The sequence below is a fragment of the Anastrepha ludens genome, chromosome 6, assembly GCF_028408465.1.
Source record: "Anastrepha ludens isolate Willacy chromosome 6, idAnaLude1.1, whole genome shotgun sequence".
Taxonomy (NCBI): domain Eukaryota; kingdom Metazoa; phylum Arthropoda; class Insecta; order Diptera; family Tephritidae; genus Anastrepha; species Anastrepha ludens.
Genome location: NC_071502.1, coordinates 116,644,083 through 116,661,347, shown reverse-complemented (window position 1 = coordinate 116,661,347; position 17,265 = coordinate 116,644,083). Strand labels below are relative to the sequence as shown.

Sequence of the window (17,265 nt, the reverse complement as noted above, 5' to 3'; positions counted from 1 at the left end):
TATCAGGTGAACTCGATAACTGTTGGATGGTATTCGTTTCGTTCTTGGTCAAAAATTCACGGCTAATGATGACACTGTGTAACGGTGCGTTTTGATGGTGCAAAATCCACGATTTGTTTTCGCACAAATCCTTTCATTTTTGGCGAATTGCTTCACGTAAAGATCGCATAATGTCCAAGTAATAGTTAGTTCTTATTTAACTGCCTGGCCTTCTTGCCAAAATTCTTGGTGTAAAAAACCGTTGTGAATCATAAAAACCGTGAGCATCGCTTTCTTTTTTGACTGAAAAAGACGTGATTTATTTGCTCTTGGTTCTTTTGGAGCTCCCCCTCTCGTCTTCAGTATGGATGCGTTTATTGAATGTTGGGTCGAATTCAACATTGAAAATCATGTCTTTGTCAAATCAGCCCCTTTTTTGCATGAAATTCGGATCCGTTGGGAAAAATTTTGCAGCAACACGGCAGAAATTCAAATCATTCACTACAATGTTTGGAACGGATCCATAAGCAATGTTCAAGTCCTCTTCCAGCTCTCTTATGGTTAATCTGACGGTTATTTATTAGCTTTTCTTTCACTTTAATGATGTTTTCTGCAGTTTTCGATGTCTATGGTCAGTCAGTACATTCGTCTTCCTCGATGGACTCACGATCTCTTGTGAAGGCTTCATGCCCCTCGTAAACGGGTGTCTGCTGTTTTCTCTAAGGTATCACTACCGAGCACTTTTCTAACATTTCAAAGGTTTTCGCACCATTGCAAACATTTGAAAGCAAAATTTAATACAAACTCGTTGTTCCAAGTTCAAATCCATTTTTAAAACTGTAAAAATCGAAAACACCTGCAGAGGTGAATTTACTCAAGAAGGTGGAACTTATACAAATGTCAAGCAATGGCATTACAAGTTTGGTAGGAATCACAGATGTAGCAACCTAATAAAAAAAATGACTTTTTAGTGTAACTAGAGCGTCACCTGGCGGTTGTTCCGAGAACTTTTTGATGAAAGTGGTTTCGCTATAATGATTAATAAATAATTTTAACGAGTACTGAGTTTGTAGCAGAAGAGAGTATCGAGAGTTATCGACAGTACAGCTTCAATGAACAAAAACATATCGTAAATTGGATTCAAGACGAGCGCATGCCTACTATTACAGGAAGTAAGAATGAATTGAATGAATTGAAGGAATTGAACGAATGAATGAATTGATGAACCTCTTGAATTATCTGAAACAGAGGCAAGGGATTCTTCAGATTATGATCGTAGCGAGAATAAAGTTAAAGCAGATGACGCAATCACGCCACTGAACATTTGTATCTCATGGGCTTTGAAATATGACAAAGCACTTATTTTCATAAAAAACACTTAAAGTTTCTAACTATTTTCAGTTCAATTAATGCAATTTTCTGATTTTTTCAATGATGTTTTCAGGTTCACTTTGAATAAAATAATTTTTGATTTACGTAGTCAAAGCTATTTTATTGTAAATCCATACATTTTGCTTAAGTTTGTTTTCTTTATTCGATTTTTCGTGCCCGTTTGTGTTTCTAATTAGTTGCGAAAAACGAGTTCATTTGTCATCCACATTAACAAATTAACATTTTTCGCATTACATAAATTTTAATTTTTGTATTGCCTATTTTTCATTTAAGTAAGCAAATATTAAAAAACAATGTAATTAAAAAATATTTCTTTTAGAAATGAAATCATACACAAAAAAAACTGTTGTCAGAAGTGGGATTCGAACCCACGCCCTCAGAGAGGACCAGAAAGCTCCATATTAACCCGTTTCTACTAAATAGGCAAGTTCGCACTTGAGTCTGGCGCCTTAGACCGCTCGGCCATCCTGACAGTTGATAAATTTGTGTCAAATGATGCAGTTACGCCGAGAGTAATTGTATAACTGTATAACACAAATTAGTGAGAATTAACGGGAAACTACTGAAAGAGAGAAAAAATCAAATAATTTTGTAATATTTTATTTGCCAAAGGTAAATAATAAAACCCATAAAAGCTGTGTTGACATATTTACTACTACTGTGAACAAAATCACAGCGACTCTCTTTGCGCTAAATTTGCTTATTTCTGTAAATTTTTCTCCGTACGCATTACGTTGCTATTGTTTATTTTCTCATCTCTTGTGTATAACAGTTGACAATGCGAAACGAAGAAGAGTAGTGTGAGAATGCCGAGTAAGCGTTGAGCTAGAGAGTGGGTTTTGGGTGAGTTTGTAGTATATCCCATATGGTCTAGTGGCTAGGATATCTGGCTTTCACCCAGAAGGCCCGGGTTCGATTCCCGGTATGGGAAGCAATTTTTTTAATTTTTATTATGTGATATACATAAATATTTTTAAATTTATTTTTATGCTTTTTATATATTTTTTATAATTTATAGGGGTGCACAGGTAAAAAAAGGTTGGTATCAGAACTCGATGCATTACAAAATCATTTATACAGTGTAGTTTTTCAATAGAATTATTTTTATATTCTACCAACGGAATATTTTTTTTTTTGTATTTTTCATTACATATTTCCATTCCGTCGCCTATCACGCCCTTTCTTCTTCAATTTCCAGTACTGACCTTCCAGCTTGAAATGATATTAGCACCGTCTTCAAAGTCAGTTCTCTGTGGGTTCCAGGACATAGAGACATTGAAGGAAATTGCAAGGCCTTCAATGGATTCTGGTAGAGGACAAAACAAAAAACTATGAAAGTTAACGTCAGAACTTTATTTTAGGAGGGGTTACCTGTCATGTTCTTATGGGAAATAGACCTAGAAAACTAGGAAACTTTTATATTTTAGATTGTGTTCAAGGGTTCTATGTACATATGTTACGTGGAACATCTGAATCCTCTAACTCTTCAATAGATGAGAACTTTTTTTCTGTTTTGCAGTAAAGGGCAAAAAATACTCTTCGCGTATCAAAATCAACTCTAAATATTTTTTTTTATAAAACTCCAATGCGGCGAATTACCAGAATTAGCGTTTTTTCGTATTTAAAATTTTTTTTGTTCTTGTAAAAGTAAAATTCATTCTTCAACAAAAACCATATATAATATTTCAAAGCTCCAAACTTAGCATAAAAATCACAGAAACATAACAAATTTCAAAAAAGTTCTCATTATAATTTTCAAACTTTCCAGTCAGAATTGCGCGAAAATTTCGAGTATGCAATTTTATAGCCCATCCTATTTTAGTACAATAAAGTGTAAGTTTGAAGTCGCCAAAGATTGCCTTGATTTTTTTTTTTTTTTTTTTGGAATGCGATGCTGACAATTTTCTTCCACATAAAGCACAGGCGTGGAAGGTTTTTCAAATGAATGAAAATGCAGAATTAATCTGCAAAAAAAAATGTTTATGAGTGGTTTTTTAAAGATTGAAGTCGCTTGATTTTTGAGCATTTTTTTTTTGTATGCAATGTTGACAATTTTCTTCCATATAAAGCACATTCATGGAAGTCTTTCATATACAGGGTGGGCCATATAGCGTTTGCTTTTTGAACCACCTATTTTTTAGAGAATGGTAAAACACATGACATGTCAAATGGGTTCATAATTAACTTAAAGGTTTGACATTTACGAAATGGGACGCTATACGCGTGAACAAAATTGGGAAATACTAAAAACCTATTTCCAAAGTGGTGAGTCTTCTTCTTCTTTTCTGATTTTCACATCGGTGGCTACGTCAATAAGCAAAATTGTCGGATTTGGGGCTTAGAAAATTCACACGTTACTTTAGAGAAGCAAATGCATCCACAACGAATCACTGTTTAGTGCGGTTTTTGGTCTGGCGGCATCATCGGCCCATTTTTTTTCGAAAATGAGTGAGGTGCCGCGGTTACAGTAAATGGCGAGCGTTACCGTGACATACTCAACGAGTTGTTTCCAAAAATTGAAGAGGATGACATGGACGACATTTGGTTTCAACAGGACGGTGCAACTTGTCACGCTGCCAAAGTTACACTCGAACTTTTGGCTACCGTTTTTGAAAACCGAATAATCAGCCGAAAGTCGGATATCAATTGGCCGCTTCGGAGCTGTGATTTAAGCCCGTTGGACTATTTTTTGTTGGGAGCCGTTAAGGGCAAATGCTATGCGAACCATCCAGAGACGATTGATACTTTAAAACACGAAATCGAAGTTGCCATTCATGAAATTGGAGCCCAAACAATCGAAAATGTGCTTAAAAATTGGGTTGACCGAATGGCCTACTGTAAAGTCAGTCGTGGCAGTCATTTGAACGATATTATTTTTTATTCATAAATGACAATGTTCCATCTTTAAAAAAAGTTTGAAAAAATATTGATTAGTTTTTTTTATAGCCGATTCAAAAAGCAAATTTTACATGGATCACCCTATAGAACCGAGAGAGGTTTTAGTTCTTTGAGGCTAACAGAAGAAACTTCGAACAATGGAAGCGATGGAGATTGAAGTTTATAATAAATACTTATAAAGGCCATAAATTAAAAATAAAAGATTTTATAGCAACAGTAATGCCATTGAATACGCGTACGCGGACAATCAGCAAAAACTTTAGTGCATTATCAAATAGTTTTGTGATATATAAAAGGCAACCGGTAAAATTGGATTGAGAATTAACTAGGAAAAAACAAAATATATTTTGATGTCCAGAGAAAAGATGGTACCTGGCATAATCAAATTCCGGACATATAAACTTTAAGCGGTGAAAACTTTCACGCACTTGGGTTCTAAACTAAGGCACGAGAAGGCAATGCACATCACAGGAGACGAGAGACTACAAACAGCATATATAGTAGAGCATTATACTCACTTATCAAACCTTTCGAATCAAAGCTGTTGAACAGACTTTGCAAAATTATGCTGTATAAATCTGTAGTCCGACTGATTCTTTGCTACGGATTGGGGTCGTGGACAATGAGTGGAAGAGACAAAAACGAACTCCGAAGTATTTGAGAGTAAAATTTTTAGGCAAAGGCTACGGCGAATCGCGTATTAGATGGAACCATGAACTTATAAGAAGCGAAAATGTTGTATGGTTCATGAAAGCTCAAAGACTAAAATAGCTTCCAACTATGTGCGATCTTCAAGAAAGAGTTCTCAACAGACTATCACTATGGTGCAAAAGTCGAGGACTAGAAGTAAATCCCGAAAAAACGGAACTGATACTGTTCAGCAGAAAATATAAAACCCTTGCTTTTCAACAAATACTTTTAGGGGGAAAACCTCTTAAGGTAACAGAAAACGCTAAATATCTAGGACTTGTACTGGATAGGAAGCTAAATTGGGGGCTCACAGTCGCAGACAGAGCACTCAAAGCTATGACCGCAATGTACTCCTGCGGAAGGCTCATTGGGGAAAAATGGGGTTTGAAACCCAGAATGATACACTGGTTGTACACAACAGTAATGAGACCAATTCTTTATTAAGTTATTGCAATATGGGGGAATGCCCTGGAGAAGGGCGTGAACATTAAAAGAGTTGACAGAGTCCAAAGACTTGCATCTGTTCTTATAACCGGTGCAATGTCAACCACACCATCGAAAGCACTATATGTGATATTAAACTTCCTTCCGGTAGACCTGCAAGCAAAGTACATTGCGCGCAGTGCAGCAATAAGGCTGAGCACTTTAAGTAAGTGGTCAAACACAGATTGTGGCTACGGTAAAATCCTGGATGGCACGTTGGGGTTTCCCAGACAGGTGGACTATACAGTTCCGCCTATACTTGCCACTACAACGTTCGTGGCTCTACTACCTTCGAGGGAAGAGTGGGAACGGTACGTGGTAAGACAGGGCGAGTCCATCCATGTATAGACAGGTGGCTCAAAGCTCGATTTCAGGGTGGGCGGAGGTGTATATTCCGAGCATCTGGGGATCTTCTTCAGTTTTCGGCTTCCCAACTACTGTAGTGTCTTTCAGGCTGAACCGATGGCAATAATAAAAGCCGTGACACTGTGTGCGATACCTGGAAAAGACACATTTTCACTGATAGCCCGGCGGCGATAAAATCCCTCACAAAACAGTCGATAACCTCCAAGGTAGCCATGAAATGCTACGCATCTCTTAACGAGATGTCTGAGTGATTTCACCTAATGATAGCATGGGTTCCTGGCCATTGCGTCATTGAGGGAAACTGCAGAGCTGATGAACTAGCGAAAATCGGTACCCAATTGACTGATGAGTACATAAATAATGACATAGGTATCCCCTTGCAAACATGTAGACTACGTATCGGCGAGGAAATTGTAAGAGTAGCGAATGAAAGATGGCGTAACTAAGCCACGTGCAAAACAGCCCAACAGATGTGGCCGACTATCAATGCTAAACGCACAGAACTTCTACTAAGAAGAGATAAGCACAGTCTTAACGGTGTACTGCCTAATCGTTAGGCACGCCCAGAGAATGGGTGCGCAAATACAAGACTTCTGCAGAAGTTGTCTAGACGAGGAAGAGGAAGAGACGGATCCGCACCATTTTGGGCGGACATTTCTTTAACGAATTAGAAGACCGCGGCTCTGTCGAAATTAAGGATCTTGCGAAAAATCTGAATAGTACTCATTGGTTTCAGGATGGATAAGGGCTAGTTTCCCACACGGCATCACAATGCCCCATGAGCCTGAGTGTGTCCTACAATGGACAACCGCTTCAACCTAACCCAGCCTAAGATGGCTAGTCGATACTATAAGAATGGACGCAACGAGAGCTCAACGAAAAATAATAGACGCTAAAACATTTACAACGAAAGCTAGAGGTAGACCCAAATCAAGATGGATTAACGACATGTGGAAACTCAATGTCAACAACTGGCAAGAATCAGCCAAGGATTGGGTCAAATGGAGTCGTATTCTGCAGCAAGTCAAAGCTCACACAAAACCATAGCACTAAATTATGAAGGTGATGTTATCATTTGCTGTTTAATACAGAGTGGGCATCGAACCTGGAAACAGCCGAGTGTTTGTCATGTACAATTATTTACGCCAGTTACGACGGTGTAAAAGTCAAACAATGAACCACTAAATGACAATAATCGAACTTGCCACATGTTTTCCTGCCTTAACTATTGCATATTGCACTGCTCCAACAAAACTCATTCATTCGTGGCGCGATCACACAATTTAGCCACCATTCAATTATGTTAATCACTGAACCGCTAACGATCAATGCTGATCAATGAATGGAAACGATTATGAATTGTAGGAGAATGATGAATGGAAAACGGGTATGGTTGCAATTATTGGTGCAATACTCGCACAATGTGGCAGAGGAGAAGCGAGCGAGCACACACATTGACGATAGTGGGTATGTGTTTGCAGTTGTCGATCGCTGTCTGAACACATTGAACCGCAATGTGACGTAATTTATGCAATAAAATAGTTTGAAAATTTTGTACACGGTTTTTTTTAGTTAAAACAGGAAGTTTTTATTGTTAATGTAGCAAGTTTTGTTTTTGTACCACCGGTAACCAGCCGCCAGCTAGATTTAAGTGTCGATCTTCATTGAATCTCGAATATTCAATGTTGCAACATTTATGAGCAAAACAAATAAAAGCATTCCAAGTACTTTATTAAACGCAGTTGCACGTGAGAGCAGATCCATCACAAACTGCATTCAAAATCTTCGTCTAAAAGTATCGATTGCTCATTAGTTCCGATATCTATCTTACTGATCTTTATAGTTCAGCCCCTATTACTTTTTATTGCGGATGGTCTTAATCACATTTGTTTTGTTTTTTTCTTCCTTGATTTTACTTGTCTTTCAGACGCTGCACTAGCACACTTGAGCGCAGCCATCGACTTGAGGCTTTACTATGCCGTTGCTAAACTACATACATACATACATACATACATACATACATTCTATGCAATCTCGTTACTGCCTATTCTACTTTGCCGTTCAACATCGCCAAATATTTTGATATGCTGTCCGTTCACATTCAATCTGCGAGAACTTGTTTATCCACAAATCATTTGAGCTCAGTCGGATGACTCGCTGTAAAATTTTTGTTGAGCTGTAATGTGAATTTTCCCCGTCTAGAAGAGGTTGATCAGTGCTGTCAATTACTCGTTTGAAGTACTGGCTGCAAAAATAAAATTAAACTTGTGATTAAGTTCAAAAGTGGGATTAAGTTTTTCACTTGCCATGAAGACCGAATGCCAAAAGTAAGTCAGGATAGTTCACAAGGTCAGATTGAGTGAATATATGATAAATAGGGAAGTAGTAGAAATAATGGATAAAAAAAATCGTACAGAAATGATTTAGAATTATTAAGAAAAAATATAGCACCTCAACCCTTTGATTTTATTTTTTGTTAATAATCATTATTTTTGTATAAAGGTAGAGTTCTAAGAATGATAGAAACTAGAAGATTGCGCCCATCGAGAGTGCGTGGCGTCACACTTGTCTATTTGTGCAGTGCTGCTCACTCTTTGTTCTTCGCAAGAAGTTGTACTTTTTCATACCAAAAATGCGAAAATGATTGAGTTTGGTGTTTTTTTTTGTTTTAATTTAAGGGGGTATTCTAGTGTAGAAATTCGAAAAAGTCTTTTGTTTTTTTGATATTCTCAAAGCTTAACCTTTCAAGAATATTTCCTCAAAGGCATTTGTTAAAATTTTAATTATTTCCAGAGATATAGCTATTTTAGTGTCACGACTTCTAAACTGGCTCGGCTGGAACGCCACAGGGGGTAATTGCACCCAAAACTTTAAACGCGGTTTTCTCGAAACGTACGGGTGGTTAAGTTTCAAGTGCCGGTGTTGATTTTGAATAATATACAATTTTTTTAAGAAATTATTGCCATTTCTCTTTATTATGATATTATTGGTATGGCTCAATTACGTACGAAACAAAATATTGGTCAAATGGCCGCCGCGGCCTTGGCGGCACACCTCCATCCGATGGTCCAAATTTCCGATGACGCTGAGGCATAATTGTGGTTCTATGCTGTCAATGTGCCGAATTATCTCATCCTTTAGCTCCTGAATTGTTGCTGGCTTATCGGCGTACACCTTTTCTTTCAAATTACCCCAAAGAAAAAAGTCCAACGGTGTCGTTGACGTTTAGGTGTGGTTCACATTCAACATCGGCCCTTGAAATTTAACCACCCTTTATATATTTCAAAATGTTTACCTTGATTTCTCAGGTTCTATTTAACCGGTATACTTGAAATTTGGTGTGAGCCTTCTTAATATGTATATCTATCGTATTTACTGTTATTATAAACAAAATAAAAATTTTGACTATATTTAAAAAATCCGAAAAGTAACAAAAAGTAGTAAATAAAATTATCATTTTTTCGGGCAACCGTAATTTTTCGACTTTTTTGTAGTAAGTACGATAGCAGCATTCATCAAGATTAATAACCTTTTTTATTTTTTTGTTTCAGATTATTAGAACACTCACAATCGTGATAGGTGTGGCGCGCCATTTCTTGTTAACCCCCCACTTCAACAACTTATAACTTTTTGAGTTTTTCGTTTTTTGAAATTTTTAATATTTTTATGTATTTTTAAAACATTCTGAATATCTTATTAAAAAATGTATACTAAAAATATTTTTTATTTTTTATTTATAGGACCTGAAAAAACACATCAAATTCATGCCTCTACACTAGAATACCCCCTTAAAGCTACTAAAATTGTAAGTTAGAAAAAAATGTGTCTAGTTAAAAGAAAAAATGCTAATGAATGCAACTCTGAGATGATTTTAGTGCTATCGAAAATTCGTTGTTTCTTATAAAGTTTGATGTTTTGAAAGTGCAAATCTCATTTGATGCTCCTTTTTTTATGAATATTTAAATTGTTTATGAATATTAACTTTCAATTTACTGAATATGAATTAAAGCCTTAGAGGTCTAATCGTAGTAGAAATAAACAAAAAAAATACGAGATAATACTGAGTAACCAAAATGAACCTTGTCGTATTACTTAACCTCAAATATATCAAAAAAAAGTGTTGTTGGGCTTTTTTTAATAACTTCTTTTACCATAAGTTCTAATTACAAAGATGGGTTTTTAAAACTCTGTGTTTTCCAATGCAGTCTATTGTACATAACCATAGCACATTTGTTTGAAATAACGCACACAGTAAAAATATTTTGCTGTGCCTACAAAGTTTTTCAAGTAATGCAATAAAAATCTTGTATTTTCTTTTGTTTACAGTGGCATTTTAGTGCTTTTTTGCATCCAAAACTAGGCAACACTGCAGTTGCGAGAGAGAGATTTGACTGCTCGAAGGAAAAGAAGAAGAACAAACTTGGAAAGAAATGTCAACACAAACATCACACACAAATAATACCACACACAGGCATAATCACTAACAACAAAACAATCGCAATCGCCGATGATGTGGTCAGATGATAAAAAAAGGGAAAGCTAAATAGAACTGAACTTCGGGTCATGTCGTGCATCCAAACGCTCCGACTCTGAAGGTATTCGATGCGGTACCAGCTGGTGGTAGCAGAGTAGGAGGAAGGTCTACTCTGCGTCGGAAAGATCAGGTGGAGAAGGACTTCGTGTGTTCAACTGGCACCTATTAGGGCGAAAAAGAAAGGACTGGTGCGCTTTGTTAAACTCGGCCAAAATCGCGTAAACGGTTATCGCGCCAATCAATAAGAAGAAGAAAAAATAGAACTAATTTTTTAAACATTTATATTTTACATAATTATAGAGATCATATTTTAATTAGAAGAGGCTAGAAAAATGTCAGGAAGAGAACGCAGGCTAGAAAACGCAAAAAATTCTAAATCACGTAACGAAAATGGTAAGCGGGATACATTGATCACCAATGGCACTAAGATGATGCCACAAAAATCAACTGATATTGTCGAGTTCGCTGAGAGCAAAGTAATGGTACCACGATAGGCACCACCTCTCTCACCTTTACTTATTCTCTCCGTCGTGGGTATAGCTCACTGTTTAACAAAATACTAAAAATACATACAAAAATTGCAAAAAATTTTACAAACTTTTCATCCCAATTCCATGGTTTTCAATTCGAGTTTTGTTATGTCACTGGTCAGCTTTACATATTTGAATATAACTCGAAAATATATGGCAATCTCACTATGAAACATTCAGGAATTACTGAGCGTTGTCTCACCTAATAAGCTAAATAAAATAAGCTACTAAAAAATAAGAGAAAAATCTTGGAGGATGTGTTTTTTAGAAAGAAAATTTTTGCAAAAAAAATCTAATTTTTTCCAATAAAAAATTTAAGTTATTTTATTCTAACCGACACTTCAAAAAACTCTAATATAAAATTTTTCTCAAAAAACAAAAATTAAATTAAGTTATCTCCAATAATTTGTTTTTTTTTTTAATTATTTTAGACTAAAAAACTAATTAAAAAATTATTTAATGTTGAAGAGAACCGAAGATATTTCACTTAAAAAAACCCTAATATAAAATTTTTCTCCAATAAATTTTTTTTTAAGTTATTTTAGTCTAAAAACCAATAAAAAAATTATTTACTTTAAAAAACCGTAATATAAAATTTTTCTCCAAAAAAACAATTAAATTTTTTTCGAATAATTTTTTTTTTAATTAAATTATTCTCCAAAAATGTTTTTATTAAAGTCATTTTATTCTAAAAAACTGATAAACAAATTATTTAATGTTAAAGAGAACCGAAGATATTTCACTTTAAGAAACTCTAATATAAAATTTTTCTCCAAACAAAAAGAATTACATATTTTTCGAATAATTTTTTTTTTAATTAAATTATTCTCCAACAATTTTTTTATTAAAGTTATTTTATTATTTAATGTTAAAGAGCACAGTACACTTTAAAAAAACCGTGAATCATCGCTCCATTTTTAATTGCTTGGAACACTTGGCATGCAATCGTTAAGTATGAAGAAGAAGAAAAGTAATAAAGTAGAATAATTCACTGCCTCTGTATCTATGAAAAACAGAGGAACCACAGATCTCCTGTACTACAAGGAATGGTTTATAAATTCGGTATTTTTTTTTTTCTATTTGTTCTTTGAATGAAATGGTTTCTGCAATTGCATTCAAAAGCTTTCTTTTAAAATACATGAAAGCTATAATGTGCCACAAAAGGTGGCACTAGAAATACTACCTGATAAGATAACGGTAAATTCTCAAATGGTAAAGGCAGAATTATTGTTCCACTGCGCAAAAGGTAGTTCGCAATTCTCTTATCTGGCATAAAAAAGGGGAAAATATTTCCTTCTCTGCAAACCCATTTATGCAGTTAGCCTCATTCATATGCAAGTTGCAACATTTTGCAGCACAACGACACAAGCTCGGCAGTCTAGTTTTTGCGCAGTGCTTTCGCACATACATACATACATACATGGGCACATATTTTCCTATATGTACATGTGACACTTTGATTTAGCGCGCTTTAAATGTGGCCATCAATCTTTTTTCACCGCTGCCGCCGCTGCACCGCTTACAGTACATTGCTTGCCGCAAAATGCGCGCTAAAATAATATCTATGTTTGGTCGAACTGGTTATCCTCAAAAAAATGTATGGCCAACAAGTAGTCAAAGCGCAAAAGACTAGTTCTTACCGCATGTCAATTGTCACAGTTACAATTACGAGTGTTCCAGTAGTGCGAGTGCCATGCAACCGTGGTGACAACTTGTAGTTGTTGCATTTTAGTTACATATATGCAATGTGGGTGCACATGTCTTGTGGCAAGTGTTGCTGCTGTTGTAATTGTTTGACTCATTTGCTCCATTAGTGTTACTTCAGTTCGCCATATTTTTCCACTCATTTGTGTTAATTTCTTCGGCTGCCGTGCCCGTTGTCGGTCTGTGAATCTTTGAATGAGCTTGATTGCCTTTTTCTTCGGCTTGATTTTTTTTTTGTTAAAGCCAGAAATGCAGCAATGTTTTGTTGTACTTTTCCTTCTTTTTCCATGCAGTGGGCTCATGCGGTCACTTGCTCTTGAAATGGTTCAACTATGTAGGCCAGTTCCATTTGCAGACTTGTTTAATTCTTTAAGTGATATGCTGCACTGCCCGTAGATAATATTTGGAACGAGTGCATGTTTGTCAGTTGAGATGGATATGTGTCTTGAGATGAAAAAGAGTTTAACATGGGGTACGAAACATATAATGTGTGTAGTGAGGTCAACAGTTTACCAAAAAGAAACAAAAAACGCAAATACGCTTATCTTGTCTTGTGTACAATATTGTTTTCTAATTTCTGTAACTTTACTTCTTCTTCTTCTTGATAAAGTAAGTACAATCAATTCCTCTCACAGGATGATCGACAAAAGATAATAATCAGTACACTGATTCTGAGTTGAAGTAATAGTTTCATTTAATATTCAGAATAATAAAACTAGTCGGTAAAAATTGAATTTTGGAATAGAATTAAAAAAAATTGGTTGATTATCGGTTGGGCGATTAAAGCGTGGACTAATATACAGATTTTGAGCAAGCTTTAAGTAAAATAATAACTGTTAAATACTAATATTATTTTTCTTCATATGTTATAAATAAATAAATGAATAAATAAAAATATCCGCAGGTCTGGGTAGTCAGTGAAATAAAACTTTGAGTCACCGTCCCCAAGCTACCAGCATGAAATGTGACACCAAATTAGTTGTTTGTTTTTAATAAATTAAAAAATGTGACAAAATTGCAAACATATTAAATATTTAATTATGTTAAGAAAAAAAACATGACCTATTTTCCTTTAAATAAAAAAGCTCTTTAAGTTCAAAATGATATAAATGTAATATATTAGGAGGATTACATATTTTTTTAAATTTAAGTGCCCAACAATTTGAAAATTTTTAGAAAAAAAAGTGGTTGCCCTATGTCCTTGATAGCCACTCGAATTCCATCTTTGAGGTCTTGAATCGACTCTGGGCTGTGTGCGTAGACCTTCTCTTTTAAATGGCCCCAAAGAAAAAAGTTACAAGGTAATTTACAGATTTTTTAAAAATTTGAGTGAGATTAGGTTTCTCAGCCGCATCGCACATAGAGACAGCGACGCTACTTAGGCCACTAAATAGGTCCGCTGCGAGCAAAGTTTGAGTTCCGAATAATATGAAAAATTTTTTGAAATAAAAAAAAATTTTTACAGACTTTAAAGTATTTCAATATCTGATTATTTTAAAAAAAAATTAAAAATAATACCTACTAGAAATTGTATATTAGAATTAAAAACTAAAAATAAAAAACTACAAATTCTTCGAAAATTTTTGTACTTAATAATTTAAAAGTGTTTATAAATGTGTAAGTGATTTAAAAATTAACAAACAAAGAAGATTTTTAAAGACTTTAAAATATTTCTATATCCGATTATGAAAAAATAACTTAACACCTAAACTTATACGAGAAAACTCATAACGTATACCCAAATTAAAAAAATATTTAATATATAATATTTAAATATTTGAATATGACAGAAAAATAATCAGGACCTAATAATTTCAAATACTTTAGGAGGGAATTGCATTAGAAATTAAAAAAAAAATTAAAACTTTAAAACATATCAATCTCTCATTATTTGAGAAAAATTAATTTATATAAAGGGTGGTTAGGTTTCAAGAACCGGTGTTGATTTTGAATAAAATACAATTTTTTTAGGAAATTATTGTCATTTCTCTTTGTTATGATACTATTGGTATGGCTCAATTACGTATGGAACAAAATTTCGGCCAAATGGCCTCCGCGGCCTCGGCGGCACACCTCCATCCGATGGTCCAAATTTCCGATCACGCTGACGCATAATTGAGGTTCTATGCCGTTAAATCAAATTTTTCGCGTAAAAGAGCCATTTTTTCGTTAGTTGTGACAAGTGGCACCGTCCTGTTGAAACCACATTTCGTCCACATCCATATCTTCTAAATCGGGCTATAAAAAGTTCGTTATCATCTCACGATAGCGAACACTATTCACAGTAACGGCCTGACCGGCCTCATTTTGGAAAAGATTCGGCCCATAAACCGCACCAAACAGTCACTCTTTGTGGGTGCATTGGTTTTTCGGCAATCACTCTTCGATTATCATTCGCCCAAATGCGGCAATTCTGCTTATTGTCGAATCCACTGAGGTGAAAATGTGCCTCATCACTGAAGATGATTTTCTTCGAAATTGGTCATTCACTCTTGCCATTTCCTGCCACCATTCTGACCATTGACGACGCTTGAAATGGTAAAGAGGCTTCAGTGCTTGAGTCAATTGCACCTTGTAAGCGTGTAAAGGTAATGTTCATCAACGACGAGCGTGAGAGGAGCAATTGCTGGGCACGACGACGAGTTGAGGTGGACGGCTCTTCAACAACACTATCGCGAACAGCAGCAATATTTTTAGCAGTACGATGTGTACGAGCATGCACTGGTGTTTTCACATCTCCTACAGACCCGGTTTGCTCAAACTTTTGCACAACTTTTCCGATTGTACACACATTTGGGCGATTAAATTGAGCGAAAAAATCAGGAAGTGCGCGATATGCATTTTGATTTGAACGCCCGTTTTCATAATAAGCCTGAATAAGAAGCTCGATTATGTATCTTTCCATAGTTCAAATTGAATTAGTCTGAAATTCAAAAATGTGAAATGAAATGTAGAAAAAAACTTGACGTTTAGGTGTGGTTTACATTCAACACCGGCCCTTAAAATTTAACTACCCTTTAGTAGAAATTTAAAAAAAGTACAAATTTTTAAACAATTTGAATATCCAATAGTGTAAAAAAATTTAGAAATTAAAATTATTAGAATCTATGTATTAGAAAGAAAAATTTGACCGGTTTTTTTTTTAATTTAAATACCTAGTTATTTGAAAAAAAATTTTCAGGATTAAAAAAAAAGTATACCTACTAATTTGAAAGAGAAGAAAAATAAATGAATCCATACATTTTAATTTTTCTCCACATATTTAGAAACAAAAAATGTCGCAAACTTTCAAAACTTCGAAAATTCTAAAATTAAAAAAATTAACTTAAATGCCAACATTTTTTAAGATTTTCAATATTCTAAAAATGAGTAGTCAACAAATACTTATAATATGTTTGCATACTTTTATGATGGAACGAAGCTCATACCTATACTCGTATTGTGTCAAATAATTGTTAGCCATATTTCTATCATTGAACATCAACATCGTGGAACTCATTTTAACACTTTACACTTCACCTGTCGTTACTTACTTGTACGTGGTACCATTAAAACATCAGCACTCTTAGAGGAATCATTCAGAAAAAAATTTTGTCTTTTATGTCTGTATATTGGAGTGCCCATTTATATATGCAAGATGGCGCGAAATTAATGATCCAATTTTTGAATAACTTTTTTAGATACTAAATAAAAAAATATAATGTTTTAGAGTGATTGCAATCTTTATTTTGACCTTTACGCGCTCCATTGCTGGTCTGTTTGCATACTGCAGTGCAAAAATTATAAATCTTCTACCTACTCATTACTTGAATGTTAATTTTTCGCTGACCATCATGGAAGTATGTCAATATATACTTAGGTAACTAAAAGTAAAAAAAAAAAAATAAAATCATTCGCACTTCAATCATCAACTTCCTTCGCCTCACGAAATAGTGAAAACCTACAATTAAATCAAACACAGAAAAACCACGACGACTAGTCAACAACTACAAAAAGACAAACTACGACCCCAACTCCAAATCCTACTCGCATACAATTGAACAAATTTGGGAGTCGCTGTATTTCCTGCAACAATTAATTTGCACTTAAAATGATGTGTTGCAATTTTTTAACAGCCAACCACCAAAGAAAACCAGAAAGGGGGTGAAAGCGGCAATGCGGTAGAGGAACAAAAAAAAAACACCAAAAACAGATATCAATGTGAATTTGTCGAAGATCGAAGCGAAGGCGAGAAAAAACTGAAGAAACAACAAAAAACCTAAACGAAATGCTGCACAAAGCCAATATAGCGAAAATCAAGATCAAGCAACAACAGCAAGAAAACAAGCTGGCGAGCAAGCTCTGCTTATTGTACAACTCCATACAGTGGCGAGCATCGAGTTGGAATAGGCGTGTTTGCAAGCGGAGAAACAACAACCAGCAACAATGGCCATAAGCTGCCGGCAGCAGAGTTACCAATACCTGATGGCAACAGCAGCAGCAACAACAGTAGTCTCGACAATTCATTGACTCTGGGCTGCAAATCTCCGCTTTTGAAGCGCAACGCAAATCAGTCTTCGAAGTAGACTAAAACCGTGTGGACGGCTCTGAGCAGGCGTACGCTGCAAAGTAAGTTCGTGTTTCGCCGTAGTCGAGTGTCACAGTTGCTATAACAAAATTGCAGAAATGAATGAAAAAAATTACAAATAA

At 35.1% G+C, this 17,265-nt stretch overlaps 2 non-coding genes across 2 annotated transcripts; one reads left to right on the top strand and one right to left on the bottom strand.

Moving 5' to 3' along the window:
- Positions 1 to 1,718: 1,718 nt before the first annotated feature.
- Positions 1,719 to 1,843, bottom strand: Trnal-caa (transfer RNA leucine (anticodon CAA)). Its single transcript has 2 exons — positions 1,806 to 1,843; positions 1,719 to 1,763 (listed from the first exon to the last, which is right to left on the bottom strand). It is a non-coding gene; the product is annotated as a tRNA-Leu (tRNA).
- Positions 1,844 to 2,230: 387 nt separating this feature from the next.
- Positions 2,231 to 2,302, top strand: Trnae-uuc (transfer RNA glutamic acid (anticodon UUC)). Its single transcript has one exon. It is a non-coding gene; the product is annotated as a tRNA-Glu (tRNA).
- Positions 2,303 to 17,265: the final 14,963 nt, after the last annotated feature.